This window comes from Schistocerca gregaria, chromosome 8 (assembly GCF_023897955.1).
Source record: "Schistocerca gregaria isolate iqSchGreg1 chromosome 8, iqSchGreg1.2, whole genome shotgun sequence".
NCBI lineage: Eukaryota > Metazoa > Arthropoda > Insecta > Orthoptera > Acrididae > Schistocerca > Schistocerca gregaria.
In genome coordinates this window covers 199,767,399-199,788,003 of record NC_064927.1, presented here as the reverse complement: position 1 = coordinate 199,788,003, position 20,605 = coordinate 199,767,399, and the positions used below count along the sequence as shown (strand labels likewise).

Here is a 20,605-nt window from a genome sequence, read left to right as displayed (position 1 = left end):
TTAGCACAGGGGAGGAATTCGTGGCAGGCCGCATCAAACCAGTCAGTAGACTGATGACCGAAAAAAAAGGCTACCACAATAGCAATATGAGAACTATCGAGTTGTATTGTGGCGGCACAGATGGGTAGACAGCTCTAGAATTTGCAGAGACTATCCATATGCTGCTGAATAATAACGCCCAACTACCACTACATCAGATTGTACACCATACTTAATTTCTGCCTGTGACAGAATTACTCAACAAGGGATGAATAGCGTCAACAGCACTCTCCCCCACTCTATGCACAACACTGTCTCAGTATATGACAGTTTATCGCTGGTGCTTACATCTTTCTGCCAACGACTTTATCATAGGACTGTCACCCCGTAATCGGGTCGATAAATGAGTGTTATGGTCTACCACACCACCGTTCATGCACACTGCCACTCTCCCCACCCACCACACCCACTCTGGATGTTTCATAAGTTACGACACCGAACGCAGGTTTTTACCTAAACCAAACAGCTTCTTATTAGCTTTTCTGACTGGGTATTCTACCGTTGCTCTGAAGAGAAATACACGAATATTCCGTATGGCGATTATAAATAGCAGCTATGAAATACTAAACTCAGTGGCGGAAAGTGTGTCAGTGGGTGGCCAGAGATCAACGTCCAGTGGTGTCTTCTGCTGGCGTGGAGTTGAGTTTCGTTCTAATTGACGCCATAGACTGTGTGGGAAACCCATAGTTTTACTGCTGTTATTGTGGTGCAGTATTGTGTGATGCACTTTTTATATGATAAACTGTCAAGCGTTGCTTTATAGCTTTTCTTCGACATAAAAGTCCATTAACTTCCAGTCACTTTCTCACAGTTCATGTATTGCTAAGGAACTGAGAATTCTCTCCCAGATGAGGGAAACAGAAGAATGTGTTTCTTCATATGCTGTCGAACAGACATTAGTCGTCTCTGTCATCTACATGACTACTCTGCAATTCACATTTAAGTGCTTGGCCGAGGGCTCATAGAACCACAATCATACTATCTCTCTACTATTCCACTCCCGAACAGCGAGCGGGAAAAACGAACACCTAAACCTTTCTGTTCGAGCTGTGATTTCTCTTATTTTATTTTGATGATCATTCCTACCTATGTAGGTTGGGCTCAACAAAATATTTTCGCATTCGGAAGAGAAAGTTGGTGACTGAAATTTCGTAAAAAGGTCTCGCCGCGACGAAAAACGTCTATGCTGTAATGACTTCCATCCCAACTCGTGTATCATATCTGCCACACTCTCTCCCCTATAAGGCGATAATACAAAACGAGCTGCCCTTTTTTGTACCCTTTCGATGTCCTCCGTCAATCCCACCTGGTAAGGATCCCACACCGCGCAGAAATATTCTAACAGAGGACGAACCGAGTGTAGTGTAAGCTGTCTCTTTAGTGGACTTGTTGCATCTTCTAAGTGTCCTGCCAATGAAACGTAACCTTTGGCTCGCCTTCCAGACAATATTATCTATGTGGTCCTTCCAACTGAAGTTGTTCGTAATTTTAACACCCAGGTACTTAGTTGAATTGACAGCCTTGAGAATTGTACTATTTATCGAGTATTCGAATTCCAACGGATTTCTTTTGGAACTCATGTGGATCGTCTCACACTTTTCGTTATTTAGCGTCAACTGCCACCTGACACACCATACAGCAATCTTTTCTAAATCGCTTTGCAGCTGATACTGGTCTTCGGATGACCTTACTAGACGGTAAATTACAGCATCATCTGCGAACAGTCTAAGAGAACTGCTCAGATTGTCACCCAGGTCATTTACATAGATCAGGAACAGTAGAGGTCCCAGGACGCTTCCCTGGGGAACACCTGATATCACTTCAGTTTTACTCGATGATTTGCCGTCTATTACTACGAACTGCGACCTTCCTGACGGGAAATCACGAATCCAGTCGCACAACTGAGACGATACCCCATAGCTCCACAGCTTGATTAGAAGTCGCTTGTGAGGAACGGTGTCAAAAGCTTTCCGGAAATCTAGAAATAAGGAATCAACTTGAGATCCCCTGTCGATAGCGGCCATTACTTCGTGCGAATAAAGAGCTAGCTGCGTTGCACAAGAGCGATGTTTTCTGAAGCCATGCTGATTACGTGTCAATAGATCGTTCCCTTCGAGGTGATTCATAATGTTTGAATACAGTATATGCTCCAAAACCCTACTGCAAACCGACATAATGGCTGTGTGTATGTGTATGTTTTCGTGTTTGCGTTTGTTCTGTGTACAAAAGAGAAGAAACAAAATTGCATTATGTATCAGTGTGTATTAGTTTAATGCAACATCAAGTTTTAAAATACTCAGTCTGTTTCCTGTATATCGCGTTAGCCAAATTCTTGGAGGATGTATTTCGTCTTTAATATGCTTGGCATAAACAGTGTTCTCTTGAGGGCGTGACTCGTGAAAAGTGCAGTGGTAAACACTGCCCAAATGTTTGCGTTGGCCGACCGACATACTGCGGTAGAAGCTAAGACATGAACAGGAAGACACCATCGTGGCTCTGAATGTAGTGTGCCAAAATCACTATATGTACGTTCTTCCAGTAGTCAAAGTCAAACTCTGTTCTCGTATAAGACGGAGGAAGTGGAACCAGTATCATTATACTAGTTATGAAAAAATTAACCAGTGATAGTATCCACTATCATTTGACTCGAAGAAAAAGACAATCTTCTCACAAAGGAAGGGGACGTAAAATTTATTCAACACACAAAAAGAACCAAGGAGCTCTCCTGCACTTGATAGTAAGATAGTATATCTTTGTGTATGTCTGCATTCAGCACTGACATCTGCTACAACCTTTTACAGAATTGATGTGGCAGGGAGCATCATCATCAGAGTATTTCAAATATCTTTCAGTAAGCCGTCAGGAGATGGACCGAAAGTCAAATTAAGCCGCTTTCCCAGTCCTATTCAACCCATAATGGAGTGTTAGTTAAAGTAGTCTCATGTTCCAGCAATTACACTTTGACAATTCCCGTACGCGAATTCTGATGGCCGAAAGAACCGGTTAATGTGTGAAACTAGCAGGCATTAATTAAGATCAAAGTGCTACAACTCGAGGCCTACTGCAAATGGAAATTCACATTCACAGGCGCTTTTCGCTTTTCTTGACAAAGCATCATTATACTGTAATCATCACGAGTAGACGATAGTAATAATAGTAATAAGCCTATGATCATTACGGTATGGGCGCTCGGAGAATGTGATGGTGATACGCGATTTACCTGTTCTGAACGACGTTAATGATTGCCACCTCAGTAAAGACGGCGTGTTGGCGCTGTCGCTTCTTATGAAAAACAACAGTGATTAAGCTCTACCTACATCATCTTGCTCCTCAAGCTAGCATACACTATGCACGTATTATGAAAATCTCCCCCTCATATGCCGTCTCATGTTACCCTCAAGAACAAGCAATTAATAGAACCAAAATATCTTCAACTTGCAAGAGAAACACCTGTCAATCTACATGTAACAGCTATTTATTCTTGTTGTAAATATTACTTAAATTCTGCAGATAACTGCTCAACAAATAACTGTCTGCTATATAACTGTAACTAAAGTCATTACAGAGCTCTTATATGTTGCAGTTAGTTAAGTAATCAGCTTGCCGTAATATCGTATCTACTGTTCTGAAATATACTAATCCTTAGTTATTTGAATAAAAAGACACTACACTCTGGGTCACGTGTATTTGACATGTTTTAGCGCCATCACAAAACAGTGACTAACGAAAGGGTGCCGTTAAATCCACATTACACAGATAGTAAAATAAATATGTTCGCATATTTCCTCAGAAAACACTGACATATAAAACGCCATCTGAAGAACGCTAGGCCGCTCAGTGACAGTCGACGGACTTTCAGCACTGAAGTTAAATGAGTCTACTTAGTTCACTACAAATTTACTTGTGATTTTGATGAAATTTCCTGAATCCTTCGTGCAATACGTACCAAGATTGGAAACTTTAAGTTTTGGACTGCAAGATGGTTATTTACAGGAAAATTACAATGCTTCATCAGGTTACCTTCCATTAGGAAAGTTGGTGCACTCAGCGACTGTGCTATTATTTATAAATTATAGAGCACAGCGATCAGTCGTCCTTTTTTGTAGGATTTATTTGGCAAATCCAGATTTCGGCTAGTGCCTAGCCACTATCAATGCGCTATTATCTAGTCTCGATACAAGTCAGTTCCCTGTTGTTCGGGAGTCAGTCACAGTTCTTTGAAAACTAATCTTTGAATACTTGAGTAGTATTCAAAGAACTGTGACTGACGCCCGAAGAGCAGAGAACTGACACATGTATCGAGACTAGATAATAGTGCATTGATAATGGCTACGCACTAGCCGAAATCTGGATTTGCCATATTAGACCTACAAAAAAATGGCAACAGATTGCAGCGCTATATGATTATACATTTATAAATTACAATGCCTCTTACTAATTACTTTGGCCGAAAGCTGCTTCTGTCTTCATTAATCGTTGTTATGCTCGCTAAGTTTAGCAACCAGGATTCTGTAGAATAATACCGTCCAAATCGGTGTCAGACTAAGCATTGGAGAAGATTAACGTTAGAGCACAGTTACTCCAGAGTACCAATAAATCAAATAAACTTTGAGAAGCCTAAATCATAAGTGAACAACTGAAAGATAAAAAGTCTACCACACGATACTGCACCACAATAACTGCTGTAGAACTGTCTTATTTCCCACACAGGCTATGGTGTCAGCCACAAAGAGATACAGCTCGACACCAGCAGAGGGCACCACTGCACGTTGATTTCTGGCCACCCATTGACACCCCCCCCCCCCCCCAAAAAAAAAAAAAAAAAATCTCCAGTAGGCACTCCAGCAGCGACCACTGAACAAAAATGTTCTATGTTAAGTTAGATTTAAATAATTTATCTTCATGCAACAGTTTTCTGCATGCATAAGCGCTTGATGATAAGCAAACCATGCTTGAAAATTCCGGCCGTGGTGGCCGAGCGGTTCTAGGCGCTCAGTCCGGAACCACGGGTCTGCTATGGTCGCAGGTTCGAATCCTGCCACGGGCATGATGTGTGTGATATCCTTAGGCTATTTAGGTTTAAGTAGTTCTAAGTTCTAGAGGGCTGATGACCACAGCTGTTAAGTCCCGTAGTGCTCAGAGCCATTTGAACCATTTTTTTGCTTGAAGTAAGTTGCAGTATGTTACACTAAACATAAAATCAACAATTAAACTATATCTCTCTGCCTTAGTTAGTGCTACACCAATGACAGAGTGTTCGCATCCCTGATTCCACAGTGCTGTTTGCTACTAATATTGTATAGCCAATAGGCCCATATCACCCTACAGGTTGACGAGCTATTCAACATAAGTTTTTGTTGTTACTGACAAATCATTAACAGCTGTTACATTTTGGTCACAGCAAATAGATGACACTTATCTTTCTTTCAGTATTTATGAACTGAATGGCATTTTTACTCAAGCGTTCTGTGTTCGTTATTCCACTTTCTCATAACAACTGTTTCTCCATTTGCCATAGCAGGACCTAGAATCGAAGTACGGGCAGCATGCAATCGCTGGTTTAATTTTCAAAGGAATTTTGAGCCCACTTTTTCTATCGTTTCTTACGGTTTCCTGGATAGTAGCCTTTCTTGATTTGGAACTTCATGTCATCATTGCTTACGAAGTCTCTCTGTGGATGTTAAGTATCGCAGTTCTTTCATGTATAGTGCCACTTACATCGATTTAAAGAAAAATATTTTCCAAGTCTGTTATCATAAAAAATATGTGTTGCCTACTCATAATGTTTACAGTATAGCAACTGGAGATGTTATAAAAGTGTGAAACATGTCTGGCAATGAGTTTCTTAGTTTCGGAAACACAAATAACCTGCATCTACATCGACACTCCGCAATCCACCGTATGGCGCGCGGTGGAGGGTACCACATACCATCACTACTCGTTTCCTTTCCTGTCCCAATTGCAAATAGGTAAAACGATTGTCTATATCCCTGCGAAGGAGGTCTAGTTTGTGGTATCTTATCTTCGTGGTCATTATGCACGTTGTATGTGGGATGCAGCAGAATTGTTCTGAAGTTCGCTTCAAATGCCGGTTCTCTAAATTTTCTCAATAGTGTTTCTCGAAAAGAATGCCGGCTTCACCTTAGGGATTCCCATCTGGGTATCCAAAGCATGTCCCTAATACTTGCGAGTTGTTCGAAGTTTCCGGTAACAAATACAGCAGCATGCCTGTGAACTGCTTCGATGTCTTCCTTTACTCCTAACTGGTACGGATCCCAAACACTCGAGCGGTACGCAAGAGCAGATCGCACCACCGTCTTATAACCGGTCTCCTTAACAAATAAATTCTTAGAATTCTGCCAATAAACCGAAGTCGACCATTCGCCTTTCCTATCTCAATCCTCACATGATCTTTCCATTTCATATTGATTTTCAGCGTACGCCCAGATACTTATACGACCCAACTGTGTCCAGCAGGACGCTACCAATGTTGTATCCGAACATTACGGGATTGTTTTTCCTATGAATTAACTTACAATTTTCTACAATTAGACCTAGTTGCCATTCATCACACCAACAATAAATCTTGTATCTTCCTGCAGTCACTCAACTGCAACACCCTACCGTACTCCACGACATCATCAGCAAACAACTGCAGATTGCTGCCCACCCTGTCCGCCAAATCATTTATATAGATAGGGAACATCATCGATACTATTACACTTCCCTGGGGCACTCCTGATGATACCCTTGTCTCTCACAACGTACGGGATTCTATTATTTAAAAAGCCTTCGAGCAACTCTCATATCTGTGAACTTATTCCATTACTTAGTACCTCCGTTAACAGCTTGCAATGGAGCACCGCACAAAACACTTTCGGTAAATGTAGAAATATGGAATCTACGTATCATCCTACATCCACAGTTCGCAGTATATCCCTTGAGCGATGCTTTCTAAAACCACTCTGATTCGTGAACATCAGCTTCTCGGTCTCAAGAAAATTTATTATAGTCGAACTGAGAATACGTTCAAAGATTCTGTAGCAAACCGATGTTCGGGATACTGGAAAGTAGTTTTGTGGGTCCGCTCTTTTGTCCTCATACACAGGAATAAGTTTCGCTTTTTTTCCAGTCGTGTGGGCAGGGCGAGAAATTCAAGCTAGGTAAGGCGCCAATGTCGCAGAGTACTGAAACTTCCTGGCAGATTAAAACTGTGTGCCGGACCGAGACCCGAACTCGGGACATTTGCCTCGGTCCGGCACACAGTTTTAATCTGCCAGGAAGTTTCATATCAGCGCACACTCCGCTGCAGAGTGAAAATCTCATACTGGAAAGATCTCCCAGGCTAGCTAAGCCATGTCTCCGCAATATCCTTTCTTTCGGGAGTGCTAGTTCTGCAAGGTTCGCAGGTGAGCTTCTGTAAAGTTTGGAAGGTAGGAGACGAGGTACTGGTAGAAGTAAAGCTGTGAGGAGAGGGCGTGAGTCGTGCTTGGGTAGCTCAGATGGTACAGCACTAGCCCGCGAAAGGCAAAGGTACCGAGTTAGTGTCTCGGTCCGGCACACAGTTTTAATCTGCCCCGAAGTTTCGAATCAGCCCACACTCCGCTACAGAGTGAAAATCTCATTCCGCAGAGTACTGTTTGAAAAACCGAACTGGGATTCCGTCTGTACCTGGTGACCTACTCGTTTTCAACTCCTTCGTTTGTTTCCCTAAGCCAGTGATGCTTAATACTATGGCGTTCATACGAAAGTCTATCCAGTGGTCAAATGACGGTATGCTTGTACGATTCTGCTGCGTGAAAAATTTGTTGAAGGTGAAATTTGAAACTTTGGCTTTTGTTTTGCTATCTTCAGCCGCCACTGCGGACTGGCTAAGAAGTGACTGGATAAAAGCATTAGGTCCACTTAGCCATTTGACATGTTACAATTAATGATTTGTGTTGTTTAGTTTGCAGTCGGCGCATCTGAGTATTATTAGTGACGACGCAATAATCCTTAAACCCAGTTACAGAAAGGCAAATGACACTCATTGACGTATAATATTGTATTTCAGTGCTCAGCCGCCACGTCTTTGAGGCACGAACAATGCTCACTTCCTAGACCGCTCAAGGCTGATATTCTTCCTGCTAAAAGTGTAACCAAATCTTGGCAGCAATGCAGGATATGTTTGCCAACCCTGTGACAGACGAGTTACTTCCTGCATGACAGAATTAGCATAAGATAAAAAATTCATTTGATACACTCACGTCACATCCATTAAATAATCTGAGTGTTTTTCACATAAGGTATCAAAAGAAGTTATCATTTTTGTGTTTTTGAGTCCAGTATATATCATTCGACCTGGAAACTGCAGTTAATCTGCCCTTTTACGTCGCGACCTTATATGTCCTAGCCAGTACCGGAGCAATAAGGAAGAGGACAGTGCTGCAGTATTCTGCTAGCTGTGAGGTAACATGTTTGCCTGCTCTGTTTCCCAGTTCCTGTCTCACTAAATCATACTTTTTTAGCCGTTTCGTGACACAGTTAATTGCAGTCAGATCCAGGATTAATAAGAAAACTTTATTTACGAAATGTCATATTTCCACACTGCTTCATCATGACACAGGACAGTACGTAAACACATGGCCGAGCGCTTCTAGGCGCTTCAGTCCGGAACCGTGCGACTGCTACGATCGCAGGTTCGAATCGTGCCTCGGGTATGGATGTGTGTGATGTCGTTAGGTCTGTAAGGTTTAAGTAGTTCTACGTACTGTGAACAGTTCAGTGACCGGGTTGTTCTAATCAGAATCGACAGCAGACCAACACCGACAACGATAGTTCAGGTATACATGCCGACGTCGCAAGCTGAAGATGAACAGATAGCGAAAGTGTATGAGGATATTGAAAGGGTAATGCAGTATGTAAAGGGGGACGAAAATCTAATAGTCATAGGCGACTGGAATGCAGTTGTAGGGGAAGGAGTAGAAGAAAAGGTTACAGGAGAATATGGTCTTGGGACAAGCAATGAAAGAGGAGAAAGACTAATTGAGTTCCGTAACACGTTTCGGCTAGTAATAGCGAATACCCTGTTCAAGAATCACAAGAGGAGGAGGTATACTTGGAAAAGGCCGGGAGATACGGGAAGATTTCAATTAGATTTCATCATGGTCAGACAGAAATTCCGAAATCAGATACTGGATTGTAAGGCGTACCCAGGAGTAGATATAGACTCAGATCACAATATAGTATGATGAAGAGTAGGCTGAAGTTCAAGACATTAGTCAGGAAGAATGAATACGCAAAGAAGTGGGATACGGAAGTTCTAAGGAATGACGAGATACGTTTGAAGTTTTCTAACGCTATAGATACAGCAATAAAGAATAACGCAGTAGGCAACACAGTTGAAGAGGAATGAACGTCTCTAAAAAGGGCCATCACAGAAGTTGGGAAGGAAAACATAGGTACAAAGAAGGTAGCTACGAAGAAACCATGGGTAACAGAAGAAATACTTCAGTTGATTGATGAAAGGAGGAAGTACAAACATGTTCCGGGAAAATCAGGAATACAGAAATACAAGTCGCTGCGGAATGAAATAAATAGGAAGTTCAGGGAAGCTAAGACGAAATGGCTGCAGGAAAAATGTGAAGACATCGAAAAATATATGATTGTTGGAAGGACAGACTCAGCATACAGGAAAGTCAAAACAACCTTTGGTGACATTAAAAGCAACGGTGGTAACATTAAGAGTGCAACGGAAATTGCACTGTTAAATGCACAGGAGAGAGCAGATAGGTGGAAAGAATACATTGAAAGCCTCTATGAGGGTGAAGATTTGTCTGATGTGATAGAAGAAGAAACAGGAGTCGATTTAGAAGAGATAGGGGATCCAGCATTAGAATCGGAATTTAAAAGACCTTTGAAGGACTTACGGTCAAATAAGGCAAAATGGATAGATAACATTCCATCAGAATTTCTAAAATCATTGGGGGAAGTGGCAACAAAACGACTATTCACGTTGGTGTGTAGAATATATGAGTCTGGCGACATACCATCTGATTTTCGGAAAAGCATCATCCACCCAATTCCGAAGACGGCAAGAGCTGACAAGTGCGAGAATTATCGCACAATCAGCTTAACAGCTCATGCATCGAAGCTGCTTACAAGAATAATATACAGAAGAATGGAAAAGAAAATTGAGAATGCGCTAGGTGACGATCAGTTTGGCTTTAGGAAAAGTAAAGGCACGAGAGAGGCAATTCTGACGTTACGGCTAATAATGGAAGCAAGGCTAAAGAAAAATCAAGACACGTTCATAGGATTAGTCGACCTGGAAAAAGCGTTCGACGATATAAAATGGTGCAAGCTGTTCAAGAGTCTGAAAAAAGTAGGGGTAAGCTATAGAGAGAGACGGGTCATATACAATATGTACAACAACCAAGAGGGAATAATAAGAGTGGACGATCAAGAACGAAGTGCTCGTATTAAGAAGGGAGTAAGACAAGGCTGTAGCCTTTCGCCCCTACTCTTCAATCTGAACATCGAGGAAGCAATGATGGAAATAAAAGAAAGGTTCAGGAGTGGAATTAAAATACAAGGTGAAAGGATATCAATGATACGATTCGCTGATGGCATTGCTATCCTGAGTGAAAGTGAAAAAGAATTAAATGATCTGCTGAACGGAATGAACGGTCTAATGAGCACACAGTATGGTTTGAGAGTAAATCGGAGAAAGACGAAGGTAATGAGAAGTAGTAGAAATGAGAACAGCGAGAAACTTAACATCCGGATTGATGGTCACGAAGTCAATGAAGTTAAGGAATTCTGCTACCTAGGCAGTAAAATAACCAACGATGGACGGAGCAAGGAGGACATCAAAAGCAGACTCGCTATGGCAAAAAAGGCTTTTCTAGCCAAGAGAAGTCTACTAATATCAAATACCGGCCTTAATTTGAGGAAGAAATTTCTGAAGATGTACGTCTGGAGTACAGCATTGTATGGTAGTGAAACATGGACTGTGGGAATACCGGAACAGAAGAGAATAGAAGCATTTGAGATGTGGTGCTATAGACGAATGTTGAAAATTAGGTGGACTGATAAGGTAAGGAATGAGGAGGTTCTACGCAGAATCGGAGAGGAAAGGAATATGTGGAAAACACTGATAAGGAGAAGGGACAGGATGATAGGATATCTGCTAAGACATGAGGGAATGACTTCCATGGTACTAGAGGGAGCTGTAGAGGGCAAAAACTGTAGAGGAAGACAGAGATTTTCACTGCAAATAACTTAAAAGATCTCACCAAATTCCTAAACAGCAGCAGGCACCTCAAAACTGTTGCAACTCCTCGCCTCGACGAAGCGGAAAAAAGCATGCTTTCAAGTCAGTCGAAGGCGTGGACAGCCTAACTCCCACGCTCTCTCAGTGGATGCATACATGCGGGTATTACCAGAGATAATTGAGGACGTAGGTTGCAAGTGCTACTCTGAGATGAATAGGTGAGCACAGGAAAGGAATTCTTGGCGGGCCGCATCAAACCAGTCAGTAGACTGATGACCAAAAAAAAAAAAAAGTTGTAGGGGGACTAATGACCTCAGATGTTAAGTCCCATAGTGCTAAGAGCCATTTGAACCAACACATAAACACAAACCGTTTCGAAGTCCAGGCCGAATAAAATCGTATTAATTCGTGCTGATATTGACACACTCCTGTTACAGATACTTCATGTTTCATTACAATAGACTTCAGTCATAAAGATGACGTGTTAATCTCAGTTTCATTTGAATTAGTTCAAAGCATATTTTAACAGCGTTGCGCATTATTTAATTGAATAAAATAGTAAATATCAGAGAGAAATTAATCATCAACAGCATATTATCTAAAGTAGTCTGACGATGCTCAGGTAATCAATAAGGAAACTATATTTATGAAACACCATATTTCCAAATTATTCCAAGCCTTTAGAAACCTATTGGATCTGAGTTAAAGATGTCATCAGATTCCAAAGAGGAATTTGCTGATTGATTTTCGGTGAGGAGCTTCAGAGATAAACATTTGAGACCATAATATCAGAAAAATAAGCACGTAAGGCAATACTTTTCAAGTTCCTCAATAATTTTTTTAGTGAAATCGGCAGAATGCGTGTTGCATCAACATCTCATTTGAAGTTTTGAATGGCATTTTTCTTCCACTAAGACCAATACATCCCTAAGTTGTTGGCAAAAAGTTCCACCTGAAGTATTCTCTCACCTTGGGACGTATTCTTAATACACAACATTCTTTTTCAGCACTAGAGCTAAAATAATCTATTTACAATGACCTTTGCTCGAGTAAATATCTTAAGAAGTTAATACAAAGACATCACAACAGTCATCAGCGGAAATTTGGCATTAGAATTTTCAAAAAGCCAAATGATGACGAGAAAACAAAACACCAGTGGTCGAGTGGAAGATCATTCGAAAGTCTGGCAAGCAGTGAAAAACTTTCCGAGGGGCCGATCGTCGGGCCTCCCCGATTCGTTTGAAGAACAGATTTCGAGCGTTATATGTGGCTGACGATGTTTCTGAGCCGGATGCAGTCGTCCACACTTTTCCAGATGAGGCTTCTCGGCCCGCAAGTTCTGGGCATTTATAGAGGGTAGGTATGCTGGTAGTTGGGAGCTCCAATCTTAGGCTCGTAATGGGGCTCCTTACGAACATGGTTGCCAAGGAGGGGAAGGAAGCCAGTGTGCACTCCGTTTTCATTCTGGGGGGAGTCATTCCGTTTGTGGAAAGGGTGCTTCCGGATGCCATGAATAGTACACGGTGCAGCCAACTGCAGGTGGTGGCCCATGTCGGTACCAATGACGTGTGTGGCTTTTGATCGGAGGAGATTCTCTCTGGTTTCGGGAGGCTAGCGGAAATGGTAAAGACTGCCAGGCTTGTTTGCGAGATGAAGGCGGAGCTCACCATCTAAAGCAACGTCGACAGAACATACTGTGGTCCTTTGGTGCAGAGCCGAGTGGAGGGTCTGAATCAGAGGCTCAGGCGATTCTGTGACCGTGTAGGCTGCAGATTCCTTGAGTTGCGCCATCGGGGATTCCACTTAATAGGTCAGGGGTCCACTACTCACAGGAAGCGGTTACACGGGTAGCGGATGATGTGTGGAAGTGACTGGGCGATTATAGTGTCACAGGGAACCACAGAAAGAGCGTCTGTCTAAAAGGGGACCCACTTGGATGTTTTGGTTCGGCGCAGAGAGGATGGCACTTTGGGACATGAAGTGTATAGGAAGCCGACGCACACCGATCTGTATTTGCGTGCAAATAGCTGCCACCATCCTGCCCAGACAATGAGTGTTCTTCGAACTTTGACCCACAGAGCGCATATTATTTCTGACGAAAGCAGTCTGCAAGATGAACTTTCCCACTTACAAAGAGTGTTTGAAGACAATGGGTACTCTCCATAACAAATACAGAGGGCACTGAAAATGTAACCGAAAGATGCCACAAAGAAAGCAGAAGAAGATGAAGAAACCTTTAAATCGATGGCCTTCCTGCCACATGTGGGTAGCCTCTCATCAAAAATATGATGGATTCTAGGCAGACACAAAGTAAAAGTGATTATTCGTCCTCCACCCAAGACAACTGCACTCGTGGGCTCCATCAAAGATGATTTGCTGCTCCGAAAATCTGGAGTTTACAAAATTCCATGTAAATGTAGCCTTTTCTTATATCGGACAAACAACTCGTACTGTCCAAGAAAGATGTACAGGTATACAAGACTTTTACAACCTAACAAGTCGGCAGTGGCAGAGCACTGTATTGATAATGGTCACAGTATGTTGTATGAGAACATCGAAATTTTGGCAACTACATCATCCTTTCGGGACTCGATAGTGAAGGAGGCAATTGAAATTCGCTTGACGAATTTAATTAACAGAGGTAGCGGTTTCACTCTTGATAAATCATGGAATCCGGCACTTGCTGTAATAAACTCACAAAGACGTCGTCACAGTGCAGCTCACAATGATATATCGATATGCCAACACAGATCGACTGCTGAATCATAGATACAACTCGCGCATTATGCACGTCTCTGCCGCCGACCAACGTCTCTGGCGCATTTGCATCTGTGGCCGTATGCGCAGTCGCGCGGTACACGAGTATAAAGAGACGAAGCGAGCACTGGAGCAGCAGTCTTGCGACTCACTCTGAAGATGGCTGGACAGTATACAGCTGAAATATTAGAAGAAGAAGGAGATTGCTTGCGGCTGCACACCCGAAACTTAATGGAACAGTCTTTGCGCCGCCAAAACCTGGAGATTCACAATCTAACAGTGTTCAGAAAGGGTAGATTAAATACAGTTGGTGGTGGCGTATTTATAGCTGTCAGAAGTAGTTTGCCTTGTAGTGAAATTGAAGTAGATAGATCCTGCGAAATAGTATGGGTAGAGGTTATACTTGACAATCGAACTAAACTATTAATCGGGTCGTTTTTGCGACCCCACAACTCAGAAGATACAGCTGCTGAACAGTTCAAAGAAAACTTGAGTCTCATTTCAAATAGGTACCCCACTTATACAGTTATGGTCGGTGGTGGCTTCAATCTGCCCTCGATAAGCTGGAAAAATTATACGTTTAAAGCCGGCCGCAAGCATAAAACGTCATCCGAAATTGTACTGAAGGCTTTCTCAGAAAATTATTTTGGACAATTAGTTCACGAGCCCACTCGAAGCGTAAATGGTTGAGAAAGCATACTTGACCTCTTAGCAACAAATAATCCTGGGCAAATAGTGAGTATCGTGACGAATACACGGTTTAGCGACCACAAGGCAGTTGCTTCTAGGCTGAATGCCGTAACACCTACAACCATAAACAAGAAACGAGAAGTATATATAAAAAAAGCTCATAAAAATGCTCTTAACGTCGTTTTAAGAGCCAGTCTTCACTCCTTCCGATTTGGTCATGTAAGCTTAGAAAAGTTGCGAAATCATTTCATAGAGATAGTATTGACAACAATTGAGAGATATATACCACATAAATTAATAAGTGATGGTACTGATCCCTCATGCTACACAAAACGGGTCAGTTCGCTGTTGCAGAAGCAGCGAAAATGGCATGCCACATATAAAAGAACGCAAAATCCCCAAGACTGGCGAAGTTTTACAGAAGTGAGAAATACAGCGCGTACTTCAATGCGGATTCTTTTAATAATTTCCACAACGAAACTCTGTTTCGAAGTCTGTCAGAAAACCGAAAGAGATTCTGGTCATACATAAAGCACGCCAGTGGCAAGAAGCAATCAATACCTTCACTGCGTGATAACAACGGTGAAGTCACTGATGACAGTGCTACTAAAGCAGTTATTAAACACGGTTTTCCGAAACTCCTTCGCCAAAGAAAACGAGATAAATATTTCTGAATTCCAAACAAGAATAACTGCCAAGATGAGAAACATCGAAGTAGATATCCTCAGTGTCAAAAATGACTCTGAGCACTATGTGACTTAACTTCTGAGGTCATCAGTCGCTTAGAACTTAGAACTAATTAAACCAAACTAACCTAAGAACATCACACACATCCATGCCCGAGACAGGATTCGAACCTACCACTGTAGCGGTCACCAATTCCCAAAAAGGGAAGTAGAAGTAATCCGTTGAATTACAGGCCCATATTACTAACGTCGATTTGTAGAAGGGTTTTGGAACATATACTGTATTCGAGCATTATGAAGTACCTCGAAGAAAACGACTTTTTTTATATACATAGGAAGGATTCAGAAAATATCGTTCTTAGGAAACACAATTAGCTCTTTATACCCATGAAGTAATGAGTGCTATCGACAGGGGATGTCAAATTGATTCCATATTTTTAGATTTCCAGAAGGCTTTCGACACCGTTCCACACAAACGTCTTGTAACCAAACTGCGTGCCCAGTTGTGCGACTGGATTCGTGATTTCCTGTCAGAAAGGTCACAGTTCGTAGTAACAGATGGAAATTCATCGATGAAACAGAAGTAATATCCGGCGTACCCCAAGGAAGTGTAATAGGCCTTCTATTGTTCGTGATCTATATTAACGACATAGGAGACAATATTAGTAGCCGTCTTAGATTGTTTACAGATGATACTGTTATTTACCGCCTTGTAAAGTCGTCAGATGACCAAAACGAGTTGCAAAATGATTTAAATAAGATATTTGTATGGTGCGAAAAGTGACAATTGAATAAAGAAAAGTGTGAAGTTATTCACATGAGTACTAACAGAAATCCACTAAATTTCGATTACGCGATAAGTCACACAAATCTGAGGGTTGTAAATTCAATTAAACACTTAGGAATTACAAATACAAATAACCTATATTGAAACGATCATATAGATAATGTTGTGGGTAGAGAAAACCAAAGAATGCGCTTCATTGGCAGAACACTTACAACGTCCACAGCGGCGTTGGGTAGATTTATGGTGAAATTAACCCACCTTATACGTCACATGGAAATGGAAATGAGCGTTTGGCGTTATTGGCCGGGAGCCCCTTGCGGGGCAGGTCCGGCCGCATTGGTGAAAGTCTAATTACATTCGACGCCACATTGGGCGACCCGCGCCGGGTGGGTATGATATGATGGTGAAGACAGCACAACACCCAGTCCCTAAGCGGAGAAAATCCCCGACCAAGCCGGGAATCGAACCCGGGCCCGCAGGACGATAATCCGTCACGCTAACCACTCAACTATTGGGGTGGACTATACGTCACATGAACTTCTGAGATGTGGTCTTTTTCGCATGGGCCGATACCTTGCTGTTTGAAGCGCCACAGAAGCATAAGGGCGATCCATTACAGATGAAAGTTGAAGGCATCTTTGAACCAAATTCGAACTTCTGAGTCGTGATGAGAGACAATTACGGGGTTTCTAAAAAGTGACGATTTAATTGTGTTGCAGAGTGTGCGTTGTAGTAGTAGGAGAAATGGTCCAACTTGTTGCTCTCTTTAGTCTGATGACTGGTTTGATGCAGGTCTCCGGTTAGCCTTCATAACTGCTACAGCCTACAACACCTATTGGGACATGTTTACCTCAGTCATGCCTTGCTCTTCCTCTATAATTTTTACTGCTCCGCCCCCTTCCCCCCCTCCGTTCCCCCTCCCTGCCAGCTCTCCTCCCACACATCCCTCTACAACAAAATTCAGGATTCCTTGATGGCCCGTGATTTGTCATATCAATTGATTAAGTATTTTAGTCAGATTGTGTCAAAGTATTCTACCCAACTAATTTTCTATACTATTCTACAGCACCACACTTCAACAGCTATTTATCGGTCATGTATCTTACACTATCACATTAACATCTAGGCTACGCTCCAGACACGTACCTGCAGAAAAAAAACTTCCTGTCACTGATATGCACAATCGACGCTGGCAAATTTCACTTTTTCAGAAATGCTTTTTCTGTGATTCCCAATCTCCCTACTCTGGCCGCAGCAGTTTAGTTGCTACCCAAATAGCAAAATTCTTCTACTTCCTTATCCCATTGCCTAATTTAATTCCTCGGCATTCCATTACCCCCGTTTTACTTTTGTCGATGTTCAACTTATAACTTCTTTTGAACACACTATCCACTTCGTTCAACTAAACTACGAACTTCTTAGCTATCTGTAACAGATTACAGCTTCACTGGGAAACCTCAAAGATTTTACTTCTTCTTCCTGAACTTTAATTTCATGTCCAAATCTCACCTTGGTTTTTCTTTACTCCAAGTATAGAATGAATAACATTGACGGTACGCTACAGCTCGCTCCGTATTCTTCTGAAACACTTCTCCCTTTCGTAACCTTCGGCACTTCATCGCATACGGCTTTCTACACAAGTTTTAGATAATAGATAACGTTCTTTATTTGATCCTGGGTACACTCGTTATTTCGTAATATCTGTTCCTGTCAGAATTGTCAAAAACTTTATATAAGTCTACAAGCGCTACAGGCGTGTGCTTGCCTTTCAGTAGTCTCTATCTTTTAAGATAAGTCGTAGGATTACTATTCGCTGGTGTATTCCTACAATTCTCCGGAACCCAAACTTGGTTTCCAAGAGTCTTTTAATTCTTCCCTTAATAATTCGTGTCAGTATTTGCGACCATGACTCATTAAATGGATGGTTGTGGTTTATTCATAACTGCAAACACCTGCCTTATTTGAATTGTAATTGCTACATACGCGTTGAATTCAGACGGGATTTGCCTGTATCATAGATCTTACATGCCAGGTGAAATAATTTCTGATAGTCATGATTCTGAGTAGAATGTTTAACATCTCCATGTGTTCAATAATGCATGTTGCAATGAACGTTGATTCCTATTTTCGCAGACTTTCTCTTTAAAAAGTATGATGTTAATTTTTGCGTACTTTATATTTAGATGTTATCCTGACTTTTATGTTGCCTCATACTCTTTGTTCCGATCCTTCTGATTCATAAATATTCATTTTCGATCTTTTGGCCCCTCAGGTGTTTAGTTCATTTTATTTTATGATGAACATAATATACTTTGTCATGAAGTACATGATGTTCCCTGTATTAGTTCCTACATTTCTTATCGCAAGCACCGTTTGTTTATGCTCCACCTTGTATTTTACATCGCTTGATAGATTTAAAAAAGATTTAGTACTTTCTATGTATTTTTTATATGTAGTATTGAATGCTACTGAAATTGGCGCTCTGTTTCCTTTATTGAGCGATCTGTATCAGTTTATTTTTCACTTGGTGTATGACAAGAAACAAAATCCACGTGAGGTTTCCAATCTTTGCTCCTTGGTTCCATACAGTCTTTAAAATAATGTGATGTGTTACTATTTATTTACTTAATCTAAGATGCATACACATGAGGAATGTGTTGGTATTCTTATTTGTCCAATAAGGTGTGCCGCAAAATGAAAGTTGATAATATTTGCAGAATTTCTCTCTTTGATACTTAGTTTCACTACTTATCTATTTTGGCGAAATATACGGCGGAGATAAAGACAAATGTCAGTATTTATAAATTGTCCTCCGTAATGGAATTATGCTTTCCCGACATTGACATTATAATTTCAAAATATTTATGGAATTTGTACTTTTATGGATTATTCTCCTGTAAAAAATGTCAAAGGTTGGTCTCCGTGCCTCTACACGTATCATTCAGGTGCTGATGACCTACGATATAAGGCATTCGCAGGAAGTCGTTTCTGAAAGTATTTGTTTGGAGTGTAGCCATGTATGGAAGTGAAACATGGACGATAACTAGTTTGGACAAGAAGAGAATAGAAGCTTTTGAAATGTGGTGCTACAGAAGAATACTGAAGATAAGGTGGATAGATCACGTAACTAATGAGGAGGTATTGAATAGGATTGGGGAGAAGAGAAGTTTGTGGCACAACTTGACTAGAAGAAGGGATCGGTTGGTAGGACATGTTTTGAGGCATCAAGGGATCACAAATTTAGCATTGGAGGGCAGCGTGGAGGGTAAAAATCGTAGAGGGAGACCGAGAGATGAGTACACTAAGCAGATTCAGAAGGATGTAGGTTGCAGTAGGTACTGGGAGATGAAGCAGCTTGCACAGGATAGAGTAGCATGGAGAGCTGCATCAAACCAGTCTCAGGACTGAAGACAACAACAACACTGTATAAAATATTTTATTACGTTTGCTTGTATGCCCTTAACTGATTACGATATGTACCACACACAACTAAGTCTGGCACGGCAGCAATATACTCGATTTAGGCGTGCGTAACGGACGCGTACACAACTAACGCAGTGCCTGACGTCAGATCATGACAAGCCAATAGCGCTGCATGTAGCAGAGTGGCGCAGTGGAAGCGTGCTGGGCCCATAACCCAGAGGTCCGTGGATCGAAACCACGCTCTGCTAATATTTTTTTTTTTTTTTCCGATATATACCACACACAACTAAGTCTAGCACGGCAGCAATATACTCGATTTAGACGTGCGAAACGGATGCGAACACAACTAATGGAGCGTCTGACGTCAGTTCATGACAAGCCCATGGCGCTGCAGGCAGCAGAGTGGCGTAGTGGAAGCGTGCTGGGCCCATAACCCAGAGGTCCGTGGATCGAAACCATGCTCTGCTATTTTTTTTAATTATTTTTTTTCTTTTGCGTCGATCTCGATTATTAAGCATAGAATGTGAAATGGAGTGCGTATTTATTGCGACTTTTATATTTGCTGCCGACAGTTCTGCAATATTTGGATGCATGTGTATCTCTGACAACATCGTAACAGGTGCTGTTAGTTGTCAAGCTGTGGTACCGGTGTGTACAAAATATGGACCACCACCTCTGAAGGTCTCGCTGTATGGTGGTACAACACGCAATGTGCGGTTTTCATGAGCAATAAAAAGGGCGGAAATGATGTTTATGTTGATCTCCAATTTTCTGTTCAGATTCCGAAACTCTCGGAACTGAGGTGATGCTAAACTTTTTTTGATGGGTGTCCTTTACAAAAGAAAACATGTTCCGGTAAAGGTATAACGTGAACATTGTTTATTGAAATATAGCGGTTAACTAATTTCTACCATAAGTCATTTACCAGCACCTGCAAAAACTAACATGGAAGAGCACTGCATTATCTGC

The 20,605-nt window shown here is 41.6% G+C and overlaps 2 non-coding genes across 2 annotated transcripts; both read left to right on the top strand.

Moving 5' to 3' along the window:
- The first annotated feature begins 19,812 nt into the window (after positions 1-19,812).
- On the top strand, positions 19,813-19,884 carry Trnam-cau (transfer RNA methionine (anticodon CAU)). Its single transcript has one exon. It is a non-coding gene; the product is annotated as a tRNA-Met (tRNA).
- Positions 19,885-20,032: 148 nt separating this feature from the next.
- On the top strand, positions 20,033-20,104 carry Trnam-cau (transfer RNA methionine (anticodon CAU)). Its single transcript has one exon. It is a non-coding gene; the product is annotated as a tRNA-Met (tRNA).
- The last annotated feature ends 501 nt before the right edge of the window (positions 20,105-20,605 follow it).